This window comes from Schistocerca piceifrons, chromosome 11, assembly GCF_021461385.2.
Source record: "Schistocerca piceifrons isolate TAMUIC-IGC-003096 chromosome 11, iqSchPice1.1, whole genome shotgun sequence".
Classification (NCBI taxonomy): Eukaryota; Metazoa; Arthropoda; class Insecta; order Orthoptera; family Acrididae; genus Schistocerca; species Schistocerca piceifrons.
The window spans coordinates 104438773-104461570 of record NC_060148.1 but is presented as its reverse complement, the minus strand read 5'-3'; positions in this window follow the sequence as shown (position 1 = coordinate 104461570).

Here is a 22798-nt window from a genome sequence, read left to right as displayed (position 1 = left end):
TATGCTCGAAAAGGCGAAATAAATGATTAGATACAGCGAAACACGTGGCGCGTGCTCCAGGGAGACAGAGGTGCCATGTGACGTCACACGTCCGTGTGGGCTGCTGCTACGTCTGTAACGGACATCAGCCGCTGTGGCCGCCATTAAGACTTGACGGACGTCTCAGCTGTCACTACGGCTCTATGATGGCAGACATCTGTAGCCGAGTCTTAGTATTTTGTGCTCGTTGTTCTTTGTTGCCGCCAAAATTGCAGCATTCATTCACACTATGCAGTCCGTAATTCGGTTCGCCCTTTTACTAAATATTCAGTTTATAAAGTTAAATATGAATTACATGCACAGGTAATTGTAAAATCATTCCTGTGTCGCAAAAGGAATTGCTGTGGCTGGAGGAATTATTTCCTGGATGATTGCATGATAGACGCAAGACTGCTGTCTCGTGTGAGCATTTTGCTCATTCCTTACCTAAGAAAAATACGAGAGTGGTAGTAGAAATAGTCAACTTCGTCATGAATTACTGGCTCGGTTATGTGTTGTTCGTAAGAAATAGTGTAATTTAGTTGTGTGTAAAATGTAACTTGGCAAGGACGATAACTTTAGTGAGCTTGTCTGTGGAGCGCCCAACTTAAATCCCGGGTTTGTGTAATTGCTGGTAACTCAATCGCATCACGAAGCTCTTCGTTCAAAATTGTCACCGCATTAAACTAACAGAAACGTACTGTTTGATTCCTAGTGGCCCCGTCCGTTACTTGTTTTCATTGCTTTAATAGAAGCCCAGTTACTCCGGAGTAACTCTGGATGTAACTGCCTTCATTCTGTGGTGCCACAGCAACAATCGACCGCTGATGCAGCGACAGAGCTCTGTGGTCTGCAGTAGACGGAGAATTAACGGAAAGATAAACTCGGCTCCCACATTACTATGATCTGCATTTGCGATTAATGTCCCAATGTGCTTACAATCAGTACAGTGTCACTATGCGAATATGGAAGTGGTTTCGTGATTTTGTGGATCGCGTGCTGGCTTTCCAGAGACGTGGCGGAACATAGGGGGACAACCTGGCTGGGTGTCATTCAGTGACATACGTGTAACGAACGTTTAAAGTGAATAACTTATACAGTGCTGTTTGAGCTAGCCGGTCGGTGTGGCCGTGCGGTTAAAGGCGCTTCAGTCTGGAACCGCGTGACCGCTACGGTCGCAGATTCGAATCCTGCCTCGGGCATGGATGTATGTGATGTCCTTAGGTTAGTTAGGTTTAATTAGTTCTAAGTTCTAGGCGACTGATGACCTCAGAAGTCGCATAGTGCTCAGAGCCATTTGAACCATTTTTTTGTTTGAGCTAGTTTTGCCATCCAGCACCGATATACAGGGCGTGCAGAAACAATTTGACCAAGATTGCAGGGCGGAAGGACAGCATGAAACATGGGAATGTGTTTATGGCAACTAAAAGTCGTAAATGTATATTTTCAGCGCTGCAGGAACGTAATTGAAATCTGACATACGGAGGTCCTTGTTCAAAATGATAGGTAATTTACAGAAAATGTATACATAAACAGAACGTTCGGACTAACCAGTCGTCACGATGAGAAGAAGATAAATTTAAAACATCACTAACACGTCTATCGTATTTAGCTGACGAACGAGATAGTACTTCTTCAGGAATGAGGACACCCACATGTCCATGTTTCTTGTTTGAATGTATCTCAAAAAGGTCAAAATTAGTGAAAAATGAGGCAACACTTAGTTAACATAAGTATGTATAGAAAATGTTCAAACGGACCACCGTTTTCATGCTGGCGTAGTGGTTTAAGGATTTAATTGCGACCTGTATTTTCTATACTCAGATTCCTTCATTTGATACTGTCTTCGTCAGACTGGTTTTCCGCGCGCTGTGTATGCCAGACGATGCATTACACTCTGTTGTTCGAATTCTCACGAGTCCAGTACACTTAATCTTTGGTAGAAAGTGCTAAGAACGGCAAAATGGCGGGAATATGTTGGTAGCGACTAGTAATTTTAAAATTCAGTAGACAGTAACTACGTAAAAGGAAATGTGACACCTATAACGAAGCACTACTGAATTAGACGTGAAATACGTTTCTTGATTACAAAAAGTCCTCTATGGTGGACGCAGAAATGTCGGACAAGAGTGTCTGTCACGCTATTGTAGGGCAATGTATGAGGCCCCACAGAACAGGTTGGTCCCTTGCCAAAGCGCTTAAAATTATAGACGAAATAAATTTATACCGTCTATGATGTTGAAGTAATGTTTCGGAGCAGCATAAATACGGTGAAATTGATTACTCTTTCTTAGTTCGATATATATCTACGACACTAGGACGATACTCTGTGGAACCAAGTAGCCCCTACTCCTTCTCCTGACCAGAGGCAAACACTATTCTACTTATTAACAGTCTTGATTATACTGAAATGTTGTGAATATTGCTTCTAGCCCTGCATCAAGGTGGGCTAACAGAATCGGATACCAGCTGCGAGTTTCCATGTTTGTACTGAGCAGCCAAGACGAACGGCGCGACACAGACGGCGACCACGCGGGACACAACATTGGGATGACCAAAATTTCGGAAACTACTTTTCTGTACTCATGTTTACATGTTAAACCTTAATCGATTCTACTAGCCGGAACGAACGTCTGCAGTACGTTCCAAGATTCATACGTTTCAGACCCATGGTCTCCGCTGAGCAAACTATCGACGATGAAACGAACTTGGTGGTGTTTTCGTATTGCTAAACGAAGAGGTCAACAAGTAATGTGGAGTATGAATCTCTTACGGACGCCAGTGAAAATATAAGTTGGAAGACTATGATGAGGTCAGACGTAAGGGGATGTTCAAAAGTCTTATCCACGCCCACTACATCGCTAGTGGCTCCTCCGTTAACCGACCAGGATTACGCTCGTTGTCGACAGAAACGCGAGGCGGGCACTGGTGGAAGGGTTTTGCACCTGAAAAGATTAGGCGTTTGGGGATGGCCAGAAAACTTGTGATAGGGTAATCTATCAGTGTTGTGTGATGGAGCCTATGCCCCTAAGCGAGAGGTTGGCTGTGGTTATAAGGACATTTGCAGCATCGACATTGCAGTGTTTCCGTGATAAGACAGAACTGCTATTGGCAGATCGATTTGCAATGACGGCCCTATGTGGAATGTATTAACAGTCCTACTATTTTACTGTCAAAGAGACGATTTGAAGACCTCACGCACATCCCTAAATATGTATATTACCGACAAATCAGAGATTCAATCAGTGGATAATAACTGTATGATAACAAATTTACCGCAGATGTGCTTGTCCCACACTGGGGAATGATTTAGAAAGAGTACATAGATATACAAATCGCACTGACTTGTGGGACAACTCTGTGATGCGACACGAGGGACAGTTCATTCAATAAGAGGAAATCAAAATGATAACTTTTGTTTCACGTGATAATAAAAAAAATTTTCAGAGTACTTTAATAAATGGCAGGAATATGAAGGACACTACGGCAGAATTTCGAGGTCGGCCTAAGGTACGGAAAATAGTGCGAGTCCAAAGTTTTACACTGGCCAACGAGTGGCAAATAACGCATTCAGGCACCGTGAATGAAGCTTTGGTGGCGTTCGATCACGCGATCGGCTCTACCCAGCAAAAGGACAAAAGAATATGGATGACAGAAAGTTTTTATTCTAATTTTCTACCGCCGTTTGTCTTGAACGTGATCTTTGTTCTCATAGATGCAGTGTGTGAAGGTCCTGGATAGATCTTTTTTTTTCAGTTGCCAGTTAGTAGTGGAACATGTATAAGCAGAGAAGTAACTGCTGGACACATTGCCCCAAGGAAGGAAACAGTTTCTCACACGGCGTTTAAATTCCGCATCGGCACAAAACAGATGATATTGTCGACTGTTTTTATTACATTTTCACAATCGATGCCTGTTGACAAAATAGACGTTGATAATACATATATGATTAAGATTTCGCCTCGACTCAAGACGAATCTTTCTAGCCGTTGCAAGTCTTCATAATCTTGGAGAGTAGAAATACGTTACACCTCTTACCACGCATCGCGTGTCATCCAGGTCAGCACAATAAAGCAGAATCAAATGCGTTACCTGGCACGGATAAATATGTTTTGACGGTATTTTTTGACGATTTCCATCCGTGTTTTCTTGAAGTTTTTCTCACAAAACCTCCACCCCCTCCTCCTCAGAAGTTTGGGATACCATCAGCTGGAAGCAGCTGTGACAGAAGGCCAACCATGAAACGCACAGACTGCGAAATAGCAGTGTCCGGATGCATTAAAACAGTGCAACTGGCCAGCGACTAGGAGTGTGATTATGGCATGTGGGAATGGTTACGCATCTCGTAAATGGTAGGCGACGCGACGTTCTTCTGTGGGCATATTCAAAAAACTTTTCCCGCTTTCATTTACGTCAGAAAACCGCCGTCACTCGCGAGGGAGTTGAACTGCCGACCTTTCGGAGCGCCAGCAGCGACAGTCAGCAGCTGAGGCAGTGGCAAAGCTCTGTCGGCCGCAGGGACGGAGAACTGGCGGAAAAATGTATTCGGCTTAACTATATATAATATGTCGCACCTTTTTTAAGCGAAAATATTTAAAGTACTGTTATCAACGTGAAACTGAGGGATACAAACTCTGCCATCAAAGAGGTTGCTCAGATCAGATTTTGCAACAGTAATTACAACCTGGACAGCAGCTGTTCTTCAGAGCAAGTCGTCGAATTATTTACGTCCCGGCGCGGGGAAACAGAGTCGGAGACATCGGCATGTTCCCTGGCAGCACGACGGCAGTGATACGGTACCCAAAAAGAAGGGGCGACGGAACTTTATGAAATAATCCTGAACTGCCACTAAAGTTTACCTCGGCAATAACACGGACAGCGTCCGACGCAGGAATGCCGTCGCGAGCAACTCCCTTCCCAGTTGTAACGGAATTCTCGGCCCTCAGGAGGTTTCACGGCAATTTATAAACACCGCGTCATTTTAGTTGTTCGTTTATCTCGTACTGACGAATTGCAGAGGTGTGACGCAGAGAGAAATGCGATTACGATGATGAGATGCAGCCTTTTCTTAGCTGCGGCGTAATCGGAGGAGCTTAACATTTCTTATCGTGTTTTCTGTGGATTAAGGAGGGCTACACTGTGCTCTTTTATTCTGCAATAGTGCACAGTAGTTTCGACTCAGTGACTGCACTTGCCCTAATTGGGATATGGTTTCCAAAGAATTGCATTACATATATGGCGTGTGCCAATTTGTAGTTCAGATTCCGAGTAGTATGGACTTTTCGGACACGTCGAGGAGCGGACACCAAACTTCGTACCAGAACCTTGGAATGGTCAATTTCTTCTCTATTGTCATCAAGGCAACTTTCATACTGAGCTGATACGTGGCTGGAATGTGTAAGAAATCACAGTACTACTTCGCAGAGGAAGAAGCAAACTACAACGAAAACTCTTTGGCAACAAAGGCTGTGCGATTCGATTGTCGATGCAGGAAACAAAGCGACGGAAATTTGTGCGTTTGGAACTTGCAATCCCTGTTTTCCTAGCGATCGATTAGATGTACGCCATTTATATGTTTTGATAGTATATTAAAGCAGTAGCAGTACACCATTTAGAAGCTAAAACTTCATAATAGGACAAATCTTTTGCAATACTAAACGTATCGCCCGCATCTCGTGCTCGTGCGGTAGCGTTCTCGCTTCCCACGCCCCGGTTCCCGGGTTGGATTCCCGGCGGGGTCGGGGATTTTCTCTGCCTCGTGATAGCTGGGTGTTGTGTGATGTCCTTAGGTTAGTTATGTTTAAGTAGTTCTAAGTTCTAGGGGAGTGATGACCATAGATGTTAAGTCCCATAGTGCTCAGAGCCATTTGAACTAAACGTATCGTCTTAGTGAGAATACTGTAAGGCCGAGCTCGGTCGATGGCGCGGGCTGCACGTGTGGCGCTGCAGAGTCGGCCGAGATAAACAGGGCGAGTGTGTCCGTGTTGTGACGTCACTGTTGTGTACCACGTAACGAGGCCTGCCGCGATGGGTACAGAATGTGCGTACACTTTCCAAAGTAGGTGTCTACATCTGCATATTGTGCGTTTCCCGGGCTGGGTGGACGGCAGTGAATTACCAGCACTGCTTACTATACAAGTGCTTGCAGACCGTCACAAGCGCACGTGAAACAAAAGTCGTTACAGTTTGCCCGGTGGCGGAGCACTGGGGAATGTTTGGACACACTCTTTAAAAAAGGGAGAATTTTAACACAACTGACTCCACAAGCTACGCACCAAACCTGTTTCATAATCGTTGCATAGGTAGAAAGTAGGGATGCGTGTCGGTCGTCAGATCTAAAACGCTACGAATGGCGAAGATTTTGAGACGACAGGATGTTAATCTCTAACTCGGTATATTAATGTCTTCCATCAGTGACGTATTCGGTAGATCGCGCTTCATATCTCGATACTGTGTCGCTACCTGTACTGGATTATGCAGGGATCATAGCCTCGTATTCTGTGTAAATTCGGACATCACGGATGTTAGTTCTTAAAGCATAACAACACACCTCACACGTACTCCCGATGAAACGGCCAGATAACTATATGCTTCCCACCAAACCGAGTCTGTGGAAGCGGCCAGCTAAATGAGCCACATTCCAACAACAACAGGAATTCGTCGTATTACTGTATTCTGTCGTTTGTGAAAATAAAGAATTGTCAGGGCAGTGTTTGGAACAGGACAGTTATCGGATTAAAACTGCGAATCTTGGAGAAATTAGCTCAACGTCATTACTACGTGTGTGATACTAATGCAACAAGGAGATCAGTTGTTGAAATCAGTCCCTGATTCTACCTATAAATAGTGCAGAATGAAATTTTTATAAATACTGCAACTGCCTCGGTTTCGAACCTCAACACAGTAAGGATAGATGCACGTGCCTTAATATGTGTATCTCTGTGGCCTATGGTATGAAACGTGGTGTGCCGGCCGGAGTGGCCGAGCGGTTCTAGGCGCTACAGTCTGGAACCGCGCGACCGCTACAGTCGCAGGTTCGAATCCTGCCTCGGGCATGGATGTGTGTGATGTACTTAGGTTAGTTAGGTTTAAGTAGTTCTAAGTTCTAGGGGACTCAGCAGTCGAGTCCCATAGTGCTCAGAGCCATTTTAACCATTTTGAAACGTGGTGTGTGTCCGCATGCGCCAAAGAGCAGCGTTTTGTCAGGACTGGCTCTCCCATGGCTGTCAGTTGTTCTAATTGAATGTTGTCTACTCTGGGGGCCTTGTTTCGACTCAGGTCTTTCAGTGCTCTGTCAAACTCTTCACGCAGTAACATATCTCCCATTTCATCTTCATCTACATCCTCTTCCATTTCCATAATATTGTCCTCAAGTACATCACCCTTGTATAGACCCTCTATATACTCCTTCCACCTTTCTGCTTTGCTTAGAACTGGGTTTACATCTGAGCTCTTGATATTCATACAAGTGGTTCTCTTTTCTCCAAAGGTGTCTTTAATTTTCCTGTAGGCAGTATCTATCTTACCCCTAGTGAGATAAGCCTCTACATCCTTACATTTGTCCTCTAGCCATTCCTGCTTAGCCATTTTGCAGTTCCTGTCGATATCATTTTTGAGACGTTTGTATTCCTTTTTGCCTGCTTCATTTACTGCATTTTTGTATTTTCTCCTTTCATCAATTAAATTCAATATTTCTTCTGTTACCCAAGTGTTTCTACTAGCCCTCGTCTTTTTACCTATTTGATCCTCTGCTGCCTTCACTACTTCATCCCTCAGAGCTATCCATTCTTCTTCTACTCTATTTCTTTCCCCCATTTGAGACAATTGTTCCCTTATGTTCTCCCTGAAACTCTTTACAACCTCTGGTTTAATCAGTTTGTCCAGATCCCATCTCCTTAAATTCCCACCTTTTTGCAGTTTCTTCAGTTTTAATCTACAGCTCATAACCAATAGATTGTGATCAGAGTCCACATCTGCCCCTGGAAATGTCTTACAATTTAAAACCTGGTTCCTAAATCTCTGTCTAACCATTATATAATCTATCTGATACTTTTTAGTATCTCCAGGGTACTTCCATCTGTACAACCTTCTTTCATAATTCTTGAACCAAGTGTTAGCTATGATTAAGTTATGCTCTGCGCAAAATTCTACCAGGCGGCTTCTTCTTTCATTTATAAGGCCCAATCCGTATTCACCTACTATATTTCCTTCTCTCCCTTTTCCTACTCTCGAATTCCAGTCACCCATGACTATTAAATTTTCGTCCCCCTTCACTACCTGAATAATTTCTTTTATCTCATCATACATTTCATCAATTTCTTCATCATCTGCAGAGCTAGTAGGCATATAAACTTGTACTACTGTAGTAGGCGTGGGCTTCGAGTCTATCTTGGCCCCAATAATGCGTTCACTATGCTGTTTGTAGTAGCTTACCCGTACTCCTATTTTTTTATTCATTATTTAACCTACTCCTGCATTACCCCTATTTGATTTTGTATTTATAACCCTGTATTCACCTGACCAAAAGTCTTGTTCCTCCTGCCACCGAACTTCACTAATTCCCACTATATCTAACTTTAACCAATCCAATTTAGTTTTAAGTTAATCTTATGTCTCCTTCAACCGACACAGCATTGTTGCTGTCTCAGCGACTGATTGTTGCTACCAGCACCGCGGAATGATGGCAGTTTTTAATTTTCTCGTGAGTAATGGCAGTTTTCTGTACTAAATAAAAACGGAAAAATAATTCACATGCGGGTGTTCATCATCGAAATGAGAGTGAATCCCTACTTGGTGGAGAGACTTAATTTTTAATATCTTCACACATGAGAAGCTCGCGTATCCCTACAGTTGCGAGATGCATGTCCATTCCCACATGGGAATCACACTTCTAGTCGCTGGCCAGTTGTGCCATTTTAATGGATCCGGAGGGTGCTGTTTCGTACTCCGCACATTCATGGATGGCCTTCTGACACAGCTACCTCCTGCTGATGTTAACTTACATGAGAAAGAGGCGATTGTATGAGAAAACCTTACGGAAAACACGTAAAGTTCCAAATGGTTCAAATGGTTCTGAGCACTATGGGACTTAACATCTGTGGTCTCCTAGAACATAGAACTACTTAAACCTAACTAACCTAAGGACATAACACACATCCATGCGCGAGGCAGGATTCGAACCTGCGACCGTAGCAGTCGCGCGGTTCCGGACTGCGCACCTAGAACCGCTAGACCACCGCGGCCAGCTAAACACGTAAAGAGATAGTCAAAACTACCTTTAAAACGTTTTTATCCAAGCCAGTTAACTCACCTGATACTGTTTTATTATGCTCACCTGGATGACATGCGTTGTGCAGAATATGCGAAGCGGTAAAAGGGGGAACGTGTTCACACTCCATGGTTTTGATGTTTGGAGTGGCTAGAAATATCCCTCTCGATTCAAGCCGATATCTTAGTCATGTATGTAGAATTAGTGGATATGTTGTCACCAGCTATCGCTTGTCTAGACACAACAAAAAAGATAACAGCATCACCTGTTTTGTAACGATGCGAAATATAAACTCAGTGTGAGAACTAGTTTTACTTCGTGGCAATGTGTCCCGCTGTTCTCCCTCTGTTTCTATAAACAGCATTCGTCAAAAGGCAACACATAAAAAACGATGCGTCGAGGGCCTTTACACAATGGAGGAGGACCGCATCCAAGTCGAGAATTAATTCACTGAAAAGGCGATGAAAAGGAAAAGAAACTTGTGTCAGCGATATTATTCGGTCGTATCGCTGGGCAGCAGCGATCGCGAGAACGAAGGCCACCAAAGCTTTATTTTACGGTGCTTGACTGCGTTATACGCCCCTAGCTCTCGTATGTGGACAAACACCACCCTTCATGCCATGGACCATAGAGATGCAGAAACAGACGGCGCATGCTTCAGTCCCTGCTTGATGGTATCTGAAAGCTAATAGATCAGGCAGTTGTAGTCTCTGTACCTGGAATCAAGAACTGATTTCAACAACTGATCTCGTTGTTGTATTAGTGTCATACATGTAGTAATTCAGTTAACCAAATTTCCCCAAGAGTCGCAGTATTAGTCCGATAACTATCCTTGTTACGTTTGGCTAGGTGTAACGAGAGCAAACGTTTCAAACACTGTCCGACAATTCGTTTTTTACACAAACGATAGAATTGCAGTAATTCGACGATTTTCTGTTCTTGTTGAACTGTGGCTCATTTAGCTTGCCGTTTTCACTGGAGACCGAATATCGGTTTGACGGGAAGCACATAGTTTTCTGGCCATTTACTGAGGAGTACGTGTGATGTGTTTTGTTATGCTTTGTGAAGCAATATCCGTAATGTCAGATTTTTACAGGGAATAAAAGGCTATGACTTCTCCTTAATCGAATACGGCTAACGATATAATATCGAGATAAGAAAGATGTGCCAGGATACGTTACTTATAGAGGGAATTCATAAAACTGGGTTAGAGATTAACGTTCTGTTGTGTCAAAAATTTTCGCCTTTCGTAGAGTTTTAGTTCTGACGACCGACGTAGCCTACATCCCTACTTTCATCGAAGCAAGAGTTTTGGAATATGATGGCTGCGTAGCTCGTGCAGTCATTTAGCTCGATATTCTCCCTTTTGAAAGAGAGTGACCAAATTTTTCCCCGGTGCTTCGTCACTGGGCAAACTGTAATCACTTATGTTACACGGGTGCTTCTGATGGTCGGCAAGCACTCGCACCTGCAGCAGTGTCGACAACTCACCGCTGTAAACCCAGCCCCGGAAACGCGTATGGACATGTAGTCACCTACCTTAGAACATTTACGCATACAATTCCACACTTCGCGGCAGATCTCGTTGTGTGATACAAAGCCGAGTGGTCATAAGGTGGACGCTGTCGTCGTGTTTAGTACGACCGACTCTGCAACGCCACATACGTGGCCCCTACAACTGACAGAGCTTTTCCTTACACCCTTCTCACTGAAACAAGCCCTAATACGCAATTAAAACATTTAAATGGTGTACATTTAATCGATCGTTAGGAACAAGGTGGTTTACAAGCGACAAACGTAGGGATCTCCTCCGCTTTATTTTCTGCTCGGCATTCGAATCGCGCAACCTCTGTTGCCAAAGTGTTTTCTTTCTAGTTGTTTCTTCTTCCGTGAAGTAGAACTGCGACATCGTTCACCCTCCGGCCTCGTACTTGAGCAGCACCGGCGTAGACTTGATGACGACAGAGGAGAAATCTGTCATTCGTAGCTACTCGAGGGGAATGTGATGTGCGCGTTTGAATTCTACATGATAGAAAACTACTAGGAACTGAAGTGAACCTAATCTTTGAAAACCATGACCAAATTAGGGCAATGACAATTGCTATGCTACAACTACTGTCTACTATTAAAAACTTTACTTTCTGTTCAATACACTGACTTCATGTACGAGAGCGTGTCATATACGTTGCCTTTTGGTGAGAAGAAACTGTTAGCACCTATTTGTCCCGGTGCATTATCCTTATCATTGCTGGAAGTAGACGAAAACGTCAGGCAGATTATGTTACTCTTGTGCCATAGGTATATGTTGAGACGAGAAAGAAGGAAACGGTATCACGTTATATAACGCCTTCTCATTCATTTTTGGTTGTTTAACATTAACCAAAGTAGGTGAAAAACAATTAGAATGACTTGAAATTCTGATCAACGCACAAGAGAGGGTACATCTTGGTCGACAGGCAGGACTTCCTGTAAACAAATACCCTCGATGGGAGTAACAACAGAAGGTCGTTCCCACGTCGCCTGAATGGGGGACGTCAACGGAACAGATAAATTTAGGGGAGCCTGAGTTTTCTGCTGTTTAGTCATTGCAACACCAGAAGGCTCAACGACTTCCCCACCTTTGTATGTTTCTGCAGGAGTTACTGCAGCTGTGGGAGGGATACTAGGAGAGACGCTAGCCACCTCAGCTTCCATTCTCACACCATCGACCCTGTCAGTAGTACAGGACTCAGCACTACAGGATGCAGCAACCAACAGACTCACTTGAGGGGGCGGTCTATGAGGGGTAGATGTGTCCGACTCCTCACTGTCCTGTATACGACGTCTCTCGTGTTCACTGTCTGCACTGCCAGTTTGTCAACAACAATTTCAGGGCTGTGCTGTGATGGTGAGACTGCAAAGTGTTGTTCCATTGCCCACGGAGAACAGGTGGCACCAACCTCGCGAGCGGTAGAAACGAGACCAGCCAACCCCAGTTTCCGAAGCTGTTCAGAGGAGACCTTCAACAAAAATACCTTCCTCTGAACGTTAGGTCTAAGGTTCGTTGCAGAGAAAGCACGTCCCTACTTACCCTTATGCGTTGCATGAGTGCGGTAATAAGAAATCTGTAAATGAGAAGGAATGTTTTGTTTGACTACCATGTCCAGTGGACGGATCCTTCTAGAACATTACAACCGGTATTGAATGGACTAGCTTCGCAGCGTATACCCCTCACATGACTATAAGTGAGAAATGTCGACTGCTGTTAGCTTCTGGCGGGAGATTAAACGCTCAGACGTTAGTATACTTGAGTTCCTCGTTACCAGGAAGCAGCATACTTCTGGAACCATCTCAGTGCTTAAAGGGAACCTGAGAACATGGAGGCTAAAGCAACCTGTCTACTTGTAGTTGATCCAAAAACTTAATGAAAAAGACATATCAGAATGAAAATAGATTGAATGAACCTGATCAGATGTTTCATGAACTCAGCCAGTTGTGAATCTCCAAAGACCCAGGCTGGGAGGAACCAGTGGGTTTGTCGAAACTGAAGGTGTCTTTACCTTTTCCCAGAACACCCATGGCCGATATTATGAGCGGACTACTCTCTTATCAGTGGACTCACACAACAACTGACACTAAGGTCCTCACGACGATGTACTTCACACGACGACACGAAAAACACCGACAGAAAGCTGTCCAGGTGCGCGCGTACTGTGGTGAGGCAGTAAACTGGCGACCCTCCCAGTCAGCGCTCGATGCGGAACTACCCCTGGACCAAGGCTGCAGAAATATCGTAGAAGAATCTGTATCTTATGACATCACATTTGAAACTCAGATTTCTCTGGTCACACTGTTGCATTGAAGCTTCCACGAGTTCCTGGATGACTAATTACACTACTAGCCCGTAGAATGTGGCAACCTCATGCTTTGGCAAACAGTTTCTCCAAACATTATTCCACAAATATTTCTTTTGTGCGCGTTTGTGTGCACGTTCCAAGCGACGAATACAGCTAGAGTGCCTCACGTTCCCACACTATGACCATACGCGGAATGTCGACAGAAACCACAAATGTGTAGCAATAGCTGTGGTATATTCGGCGCCGCGTTTACGAGAGGTAACGATGAAATCGCGGTCCATCTTACCAGATTAAAATTTTTGTGGTTGCCGCAAACCACTGCTGACAACCAGCTTGGCTTTTCCTTGAACACGGGTTCTGTTGATTCTTGCCCCCATCCTTGTCTACTGAGAGGCCATGTCACTGTTCAAATGGGTTGATGACAAGAGAACTTTAAAGTTCAAACTTTCCTCCTTTTCTTCAGGAACAGGTCTCGTTGTTTCGTTCGATACCTGTCACAGGCAATATGGTTTCGCTGAGGTAGCTACACTTAGTAATCGTGATATCAGCTGAGGGTCCTGCTCAAGTTAAGTATACGAGAGCTTAGATTATGTAAGGGCCTGTGGAGACATGTCGGCTGATGCAGACGACCCCAGTTTTCTAAAAATATATATTAGTGCCCAAGAATGTTCATCTCCGCCGTAACCGTTAATTTACGTCTGCCACTTTCCTTAGACAGCCCCTATTGGCCTATTCTGTGTCAACATCAAGAATTTGTAGTTCCAGTAGGACTGAGGCACGTCTTACGGTGCTGGGCAATCGACAGTAGTCATTCATCTGATGTTTGGAGGGAGTGTCATAGGAATATTGGCGACACTCCAGGCCCTGGAAAATGAGACAAGGCAATTTCCAGCTTTTCAGGTGTGGAGTACACTACAGAGATCAAGTTCTCATGTTTGATCGGTAAATGGCTACAGAAGTATTCTTCTGTTGTATAATTTTCCTGTACCATTTGTATGTGTAGATTTCATGTTAGTTGCCAGTCAATGGTTAGTCCTGTGCATTTTAGTGAGTTACTAAACTGGATAGGATGGTTTCATGAGGCAGTAGTTGTGGGGGTGAAAAGCGGCGATTAGTCATATTCAATTGTACGGATCGTGGTATGGCTGGTTTCAAGGTGTCTTTGGTTGCACCTGGTTGAGGTGGGGTCGTCAACAGATTGGAGGAAACGGGCAGGGCGATTGAACCCACACACTCCTACCATTTCCATAAAGAGTACATTTTTTTGTCACTTTATCCACTAACTCAATATTAGCAAATTCGTCATCTCTGCAGCTCTTACCATTCTGTGTGTGTGTGCGTAGAGGGTGAGGGACTAGTGTCTGTGCCCCTAGAACAGCATTGCACAGTTCCTCATCTGCAGGACTAATGACCTCAGCAGTTGAGTCCCATAGTGCTCAGAGCCATTCTTTTGAAGTAGCATGTGGCTAGAAATACTAAACTGCAACAACTGTGTACTGGCCTGCACCCTTTCCAGGAGGATATTGCTGCACCGACAGGCGTTACTCAGCCGGCCCACTGTTTCCGTGCTGACAACAAGACAGCGTCCCTGCGCTCCGCGCAGCCGCTACGACAGTGCCGTCGCGCTGCCGTCAGCTTCTTCTCGACTAATTTTCTTGACTGCCACGTGGCCAGCTCACAAGCCCTCTCACTGCGCTCTGAGTGTGGTCTGCTAGCGTCGGTGTGATGGTGTATAACGTGGTCAGGTGCTGGGCTAACACTGATTCAGACGTATATGTGATTTCAGTCTTTCTTGGCGTATTCCACTGATGAATTCTTCACGGGTTATCAGCCGAGTGGTGGCGTGATGTTCGAACATGCATGCATGCATATATGCATGTATGTCCAGAACAACATTGCATTGTACTTCTGAAGAACACAGCAAGTGCAATTTTATACTCTCGTCCAAGGAAAAAACTTTGACCAAAACTTTAGTCACACTCTTTACTTTGTGTAGATCCTGTGTGACACGTCCGGGTTGTCTGAGGGAGAGTTTGTATAGTCCTTTGTAATCAACAGGCCTAGAAATCATAAACAAATTAACTTGTGCATCAGAATGTAACCTATATATGCTAATATCTGTAAGTAATGCTTTTAGGTGTACGTAATAACATAAAGAATTTTTGGTACCTATAACCGTTCAGTGCTTAGCTTTTCCGATTTTTATGTAATACCACACAATTCCTTCCGTTACGATTTCTGGATACTTGAGGATATATCTTACAAATAGATTCCTCCTATTAGTCAGATTGTACCAGTACTGATTTCTATCAGTTCGACCCAATACTTCTTCATTACGTATTCGATTTAGCCATCTTATCTTCAGCTTTGTTCTGTATATCATTTCAGATGCTGAATCGATGAGAGCATGACAGCTTTTTTTCCGCTTGCCAGCGTATGGAGGGCATGTGGGCTAATGTTGCAAGTCCAGACCTTCTGCCAGTCACCTGGACTGGTCCTCTCTAACTAAGGAATAGGCTGCTGCCCCTCATTGGGAACCATATGTTGGTCTGGCTCCTGCATAGACGCCCCTTGCACGTTGTAGCATCTACAGTATGGGCACATACACCACCCCACCCTTGTATGGCCCTGTTGCTAAACAGTGTAGGTGGAGGTGGGATTGGAGTATTGTAGTCTACAGTGTGGAATATTTATCTTGGTTCATAAAAGACAAGAGGGTATCACTAGTTCTCTGTATTCTCCCTTGCACTGATAACGGCCAGGTAAGACTGGCTGCTCAGACGTCTATATGTCTACTGAATCTTTTTTTTTTTTTGAGATTCTTATATAAAATTTTTTTATTTGATGCTTGTATCTGAGGATATACAGCTAAAACTGAATGAAGCGATTACCAGTGACTGTAGATATAAAACAGAGAGGAAATTAATTTTTGATTCTTTATAGGTGTTTTGTATGCAGCCCTTGGTGACACGTACAACATTTAAGCCTCCAACCATTTCACGCCACACATTTAGATGCGTATGTGGAGTTTGTGGCGTAGCATAAATGTGTGCTTTGTGTTCTGCAATGGTTTCCGGCAAAGCTGGCGTACACGTATTTCGCATAACCCCACGAAAAGAAAACCTTGGGTGTCAGGCCCAAAGATATAGGAGGCAGAGAACGCAACGCCGCCATGGCAAGGTCGACGGATTCGTCGTTTTGGGAGGTGCAGCTTCAAAAATGTGGAGCGGCTTTGGATTCTCTGCTCTTGCACAACGATGGAAATTCTAAAGTTTATTTTACATAGCCTATAATGCTTATGACGCTCACATCCCCGCTGTCAAAATTAGGAACAGTTTGAGCACAATCAGGATTTCGGCTCACGCAAATCGCTAACCGCCTGTGGTCACAGCTAGGATATGACGCCAGCACGCGTGGCCGCACTTCCCACACACACACGTAAGCATGTGGAGTATTCTTGGCGCACATCCGCAGTGATCTCGTTACGCAAATAAGACATAACATGTCCTTAAATGGCAAGTGCATCGATACTGTGTGGAGACCTGTCTGTGGTGGACTAGTGTGCTGTTCTCTCCCACGTGATTTACGCAAACTGAATTGTAATGTGTAATGGTTACTCACAACCGTCGATAGCCACCAAGGCCATGTGTCACAAGCTCCTAGTACTATTTAATAGTTTATGCCTAAAATACATTTTCACATCGACCTCCGAATAGAGAATCTATAGTTTTTAAAAGGTTCAAGGAAATTTTGATCCTTATGTCAGACAGGTACCCCACTAACACAATCAAGTAAAGCCCTATTTGGGAGGTAAGATCCGATCAGGTGTAAAATGGGAAGCACAAATAAAATCTGATGATGTAATGCACAGATGTGATTGGCAGTGAGTCTAGTATGGTAATCGATCGCGTCATGTCACTCTTTCCAGTTCTGACAGCACAGTGAGCACGTAAAGATGACTCGAATATAGTGTCTGCCGTCAAGTATGGGTGCGTGCCCTGTGTTTCGCCTGATTTCATGCAACCCTGCCTAACGTACCTGTCGTGCGTTTCCTTCTGCTGTGGCAACGAAGACGCTCCAGCAGCGTTTTGGATGGGCAGTTTTGATTGGCCACCATACATCCCGGACTTGATTCCCTCTGAATTTTATCTCTGCTCATAAGACCTGCTCGCTTTCAGTACACCCTCTTGTAACACACAGAGAGCTACAGACGAGCTCGGAGAATTGGCGGAGAGCACAGGTGGCTGCTTTCTGTGACAAGGATGTCGGAAAGTTGGTACAACGCAACGACAAATATCTAAGTCGGGGTGCCGAGTGTGTAGAGAAGTATCGCGATCGCGTAGCTAACTGTTACAAACAAAACACTTCATATTATCACTGTGGTTTCCATTTCGAGGCCGATTGCACCCTACTCTCCGCAGAGCCATTGTAAATGGTGGTGACTCCAGTCTACCCTCGATATGTTTGCGACAGTGCATATTAAAGTCGGTGATAGGCATAAAATACTGCCCGAAAATCCACTAAATGCTTTTTCCGAAATTTATTTCAAGGAATTGGTTCCGGAGCCAACGTCTGCGAAAACATTCAGTGACCATTCAGTAACAAATAATTCCGAGCACATTGGGAGCATCATGACGCTTACACGGATTGTTGCAGCTAGACTGAACAACTTAACACCCAAATTCACTGATAATCAAAGAAAAATATATCTATTAAAAAAAAGGAGACAAACGTTAGCTTCATGACTTCATAAGCTTTCAAACCTATGCAGGCTTAGACCGGTTGTCACTTCAATTTAAAAGGAAAGATAGTATCGACAGCATTCGAGAGATTTATAACAACAGATGAGTATGACACGAAACTGCTCTCCCATGGCGCACAAAACAGGTCACTTTCGAAGAAGAAACAACAGGAAACGTTGTGAAATTTAAAAGAATATAGTATCTCCAAGACTGGCGATGTTTTAAAGTAACTAAAAATTTAGAGTAGGTTTCAGTGTGAGAAGCTTTTAATATTTCCCACAATGAATCTTTGTCTCTACATCTGGCAGCAAACCAAGAGAGATTCTGGTCGTATGTAAAGTACGCCAGTGTCAAGACATAATCAATACCATCTCTGAACGATGGCAGTGGTAATGTTACTAATCAAAGTGCGGCTACGGCGGAGTCACTAAACACGGTTTTCCGAAAGTCCTTCACCAAATAAGACGGGGTAAATATTACAGAATTCGAATCAGCAACAGCTGCCAACATGAGTAAATTAGCAGTAGATACCGTCGATGTAGAGAAGCAACTGAAACTACCTAATAAGTATACCTGTTAGATCAACTACGGAGGACGCTGGTCAAATATCTCCATATTTAGGAATCATGTACAGCCGCTGGCTCGACAAAATGTCCACACCTAAAGATTGAAATATTCCACACACCACACCTACAGTGAAGAAAGGAAACCAATACGAGTAACATCGATTTTCACTATGACCTTGAACATCCACTGTGTTCTAACATTATGAATTATTTCGAAGAAAACGATATATCGACACTTACCCTGGACCGATTCAGCGCACATCATTCCTATGAAACACAACCAGCTCCTCTCTCAGTCTAAGTAATGAGAGCTATCTACAAGAAATCTTAAACCAATTAATTTCCAGATTTCTGGGAGCCTTTTGATACCGTGTTTCACAAACTGCTTGCACTCACATTACATGCCTATGGAGTATCGACAATAGACCAACATCGACAGACGGATCAGCACTCCCCAGCTGCAGGCAGCACAATAACAGAGACATGAACTGTGGATTGAGTGAACACGGAATACTGAACAAATGGGTTAATTCGTATTTCTTAACAACAAAGACAAATGTAACATTATTGATCATAATTACTTCTTAGAGAGGTAATAAACAATTGAGAAGAAACACAAGGTCAAGAATACTACGAATCATTCATTGACTTTGTAGGCATATGGAGTGTAAATGTAAGGGAGGATGGATTGGGGGCGGGTTATAAAATGACTAATAAAATGAAGAAGCTATTATAGTGGGGGGGAGGGGGACAAAAGGGTAACTAATAAAGGAATAAGAATAAAAATGGGAAGTGACTGACTTTTTTAAAATTAAGATACATCTATGGTAAATGGGCACTTTTAAATGTTAAAGCTAGGATCAAATATAGCATATGTTAGGTCATTGTGTGGGAATGATGTGTCCAAAGTGAAGGTATGCCTTGAGTGTGTATCGGTATATTCTCTGTGTGGATTCGTGTATCATAGTATTTTATGTGTTAAATAGTTGTGATACTAAAATTTATTCCGTAAATTTAATAAAATAAAAGTTTTTATAGAGACAGTTAGTTTGTCCTTTGGTTATTGACTGATGTTTGAGGTGAGGTATATTGATTCCTTATTAAAGTAGTATATCTCAGAGGGAGGAAAGGGTACTTCAAACAACATCAATGACTAGCGGGACTGCTATATTTATGGATGCAGCGTCTGTTATCGACAGGTTTGTTACTGTTTATGTTTATGAGCAGGCAACTTCATGGTATACTGAGATAAACAGGTACTGCAAAGATGTAACAACTACAAAAGAAAATAAATTGCTCCTAACCTTTCCTATCCTACCGGACACTGAGTCCAAACATTTAAAAAAAGTCACCTGCTTGTACCACCAATTTCTTTGACCAAGACAATTTGACACTTAGCCAACTGTCATTCAGTCAAGATGGTGTACTCAGTAATGAAGCAAAGCAGTAGACTCTGTGTCTAATAGTGCATTTTAATTCGACAGTATGCCATCTTAGGAAATTTATAACACTTGTAAGTAAGCATTACAAATATAGATTCTTATATGGTCATGTCATTTGTTATGTATTTCACTGTTATTGTCTAACCTACTTTCAAAAGACACTTGATAATGGCACTTTGAAGACGATATCATGATTGTGTAAGTGTAAATGTAACACTGTAAATAAACAACAGTCTAATGGCGGTACTGACTTTAAAGAAAGAAAATTAATGGGTACATCATTCAGCCAAACGTAGAAATGGTGAAGAGCATGCAGCATGTCCTTTTGTGCCGTCACAACATTGCCCCCGTCGATCTCGAGAGACGTGTTACACGCATGAGGAAGACGAGTCTGATGCCGAATCAGATGATGCAGAGGAGTCAGTTGGTCCACAGCCCAGCGGACGTGGTATGGAACGCCACCTCAACCCTCCCACTTGACGCCGCTTCACTCCTAATAATCGCGCCTTTACACGCCTGACGTCTGCAATACGTAGCAGAGCCTGATGCGCACTTTCTTAAAGGCCACATAAGAGAGAGTTGTAAAATTCTTGCGTGCTCTGAGATTTCCGCGCTCTATCAGCGCACAGTCGTGTCAACGTTTGTCACAACCTCGGGTTTGCCCTCTGAACTCAGCATTCCAAAATGGAGGCTTATCACGCAGCTGACCGGAGATTATGGTACAACACTTCTGAGTTCACCTTAATACGGTAAGGATCTCCATCTGCGCCGTATTCAACACCCAACGGAATCAAAACATTTTCACCGACAGTCGTGTGTGACGTAATGTGACAGCCACTACACTGTGGTCCGTGAAGTCGGCGGGGATGGCATCGATAGCCAAAGTCCTTTCACACGTCCGGTCAGACTACATATGTGACACCTGTTGCAACAGTAAAATAACTAAAACTAACAATAGTCGGATATTTACAGACGCAAAGAACGGACAATTTAACTAGTGAAACTTCCTGGCAGATTAAAACTGTGCCGGACTGAGTTCGACTCTCGGTCCGGCACACACTTTTAATCTGCCAGGAAGTTTCATATCAGCGTACTCTCCGCTGTTCACTGAAAATCTCATTCTGGAGTTTAACTACTACCGACAGAATTAAAATCAGGAAACTGGTCTACAGGACGCAACACACAGTTAGAACAACCACCTGTCAAAATAGTATCCAAACATTCGTGTAACAAATGAATCACCTGTTCCTTAAAAAATTCGGATAGATCTAAAGTGCGTCACGTACTGGATGACGCATAAAGGAGAATGGTCACGTGAAGAAAAGTCCATCTTATCCCTTTACCATTATAAAGGATTTCAATTCCTTCAATGGAAATGTCCTCCACAAAAAAACATATAGAACACACGGGAACCACATTAAACACATGCTAAAAACCGAGACAGAAAAAGATGTAGACTCGACTTCTTGCAGGAATACGGTACCTGCAAAGGAAACACAGAACAATTTACATGAAGAAGCTAGCCGCAAATCCGACACAACCCTATCAATATTCAAAGGAAGAAGCGTATGAGGCAGCACACTTTAACAAACAAGAGGCTAAATTCGATCTCATGGCTGGCTTAATTACGTGACCAATTTGTGTCAGGGTCCATTTCCGAGTCCGCTGACGCGTCCACGTTAGACCGAGCTGCTAGCCGGGCGGGCTTATCATCACTTACTCAGCACCGATTCAGTCAGTTAATATCGCTCCTCTGAAACACTACCGGCTCTTCACTCATTCAAAGTAATGAGTGCTATCGACAAGGTACCTTAAACGGATTCCTTTCCACATTTCTGGACGGCTTTTGAAACTGTTGCTCACAAAAGGCTTGTAGTCACATTGCGTGCCTAAGGAGTATCGTCCCAGTTGTTCGTCTGTAATCGTGTATTCCTGTCGTAAATGACACAGTTAATAATAACTGACGGAAAGTCATCGAGTAAAACAGAAATTATATTTGGCGTACGGAACAGAAGTGTTAGAAACCGTCTGCTGCTTCTGATCCGTATATACGATTTAGGAGTCTATCTGAGCAGCCCTCTGAGTGTGTATGCACATGATGCTATCGTGTTTCGGCCAGTAAAGTCAACATAAGCTCAAAACCAGTTCGTTTTGTACCAGCGCGATGTAGAGGAAGGACTGTCACGCATATGATCTGCGGGTTTGGGGTGGCAATAAGTCAGACAAAGATGTTTTTCGTTGCGGCGAGACAAATTCAGTCAAATACTTTCTCCTGCGAATATAAAAATAATTTGTGGATGTCCATCCACATAGCGAGGAACGATGGTCGTAATAAAGTACAAGAAATCGGACGTAGCATGGGAAGATACAAGTGTCATTTCTCATGCACGATGTTCGAGAGCGGAAGTGTACAGAAATAGGCTGGAGGTGGTTCGACAGACCCTCTGCCAGGCACTTTAGAGTCAATTACGCAGTGGCCATGTACACGTGTTGTCCGCCTACACACTTTATCTGGTCAACACTTGTTTGTGGTACAGGCGCTGGTCTTATGGTACTTTACCGGCTGGTATGTCCTTTGCACTTCTGTACAGCCACTGCCGTGATATCAATTTCAGCATTCTTACGGTAGTCGAGCGTTGGTCCCCCTGTGCAGTTTCAAACTCCAGTAATTCCCTCATTAGAAACTCTACAATTCCTTGAAGTCTCAGTGTGACCTCTCAACCCAACCAATCTTTTAAGCAAGTTACCGCTTAAGTTTCCGTTTTTCCTATGTCAATGTAGTACTTCCACATTAGTTACTCGATCTACGCATTAAATATTCAACAGTATTTTGTAGCGCCACTTTTTAAAAGCTTCTGTTCCCTTCTTGCCTAAACTGCTGTTCAACATAAGAGAAATAGCTTCAGGAGAAGTTCGTAAGATTTCT